We start from the raw sequence: 1,776 nt of genomic DNA, 5'->3' as shown, positions 1-1,776 counted from the left end.
TTTTTTTTCCTTTTCACTGAGATTGAGTCTCTCTCTTCTGTTTGCTTCTTTACAGGTTTCCTCACAAGATGATTTGTAACACATCATGCTGGCCCTCACAATAAAACGTACATTTTGATAGTTAACCTGAATAAACTGGGACATCACTAAAGAAGAAAATGGAGGATCACAAAGAATGTGAAAATGTGATAAATGTAGGGCAGTATGTGTTCAATGATTAAAATCAAAAGAAATAAACCTAAGCTTCTGAAATGTTTTTTTTTCTGCTAAATAACTACTCTACAAACATTTTTTAGATTGGTTTTCTCCATTTGAATGTCTCGCTGTGTCCCCTGCTGTGTGTAGGCTACAAGAGTTTACATCACTAAAGTATGCTAGGAACTACTTATCTAAAGTGGAGAATGTATAACATACCAAGAAAGAGAGAGATTAATGAGTAACATAATATATATTAAAGAGTAAATTATCTGTACTAAAAATGCCCTTTTCCTTTGAAACACAAATCTGAAACTCATTCTTACAGAGAAGTTCCCAGAAGATACAACAGAAGTACATTAAATAATAACTATTAATTAAAAATTTTAAAGGGAAATTAAACTTACCAAGGATGGCAAAGTTTCTATAGTTCTCTAACATCACATCTTTATATAAGTTTTTCTGAGCAGACTGAAGGCATTTCCACTCCTCTTCAGTAAAATCAATGGCTATATCCCTGAATGATAACAGTATCTGTAAAAAGAATAGATAAATGAATAACACATTGACCACATGAACATTTGCACAGTCTGTAAGGTAATTGAAGTTAAAATGAGAGTTAGTATACTATCATGTAGGTGGTGTTTTGGAACAAAATAATACTATTATCTACTTCTGCAGAAAAAGTGATCTAAGTTCAAAAAAGTATATATATTCCACATTCTTGAAACGCAATGTAAAACTCAGGCATTACCACAAAAATATATATTTTGTAATTTTTTATATCATGATCTAAATTATGTATATTGCTCAGATGAGAAAATTATTGAAATTAAAAAAGGGAATCCTCAAATTTTAATTGTACAACCACTAATCAGAGATTTACTAAAGTGTAGAATCTTATTTGTTATTTCTCTGATAGAGCTGGCTTTTTGAATATGTAGTGAGATTTCTAGTAATCCCAATACCAATGGTATAAGAGAAATTTTGAAATGTAACAAAGTAGACAGACCACTTAATGGAAATATTTAATATTGAATTTAAGTTCAAACATTTTATGTATGTTATTAATATAAAAAAATAACAAAAACGATCCTGTTTGCATTTTCTGTTTAATAATTTTAACAATTGTTTACATACAAAATAAAATATGCATATATATATATATATATATATATATATATATATATAAAATTTGATTTATGCATATATTGTATGATGTTCATAATAGAATATACATATAGATTTTCAAAAAATATAATTTTTTTTTATTTTATTGGTTCTTTTTAGTTCTACCTGATAGTAGAATCAATTTTTATGGTATTATGGAAGCATGGGATATATCTTATCCTAATTAGAATCCCTTTCTTGTTGGTGACTATGATGGTAGGATTTATATATATCTTTAATATTTCTATCTCCTTCCCTTTTATTTATTTATTTATTTATTTTTACCACTGTGCAATCTACTGTTCTTTTTTCTTACCCTTCCCCACTTTATGAACTTTAGATTTCACATATCAGCAAAAAATTTCAACATTCAGTTTTAAAGAAATGGTTTGTTTTACTAAGCATAACATC

Source organism: Marmota marmota, unplaced genomic scaffold (genome assembly GCF_001458135.2).
Source record: "Marmota marmota marmota unplaced genomic scaffold, marMar, whole genome shotgun sequence".
Taxonomy (NCBI): Eukaryota; Metazoa; Chordata; class Mammalia; order Rodentia; family Sciuridae; genus Marmota; species Marmota marmota.
The sequence above is the reverse complement of the archived record's forward strand: the minus strand, read 5'-3'. Positions refer to the sequence as shown.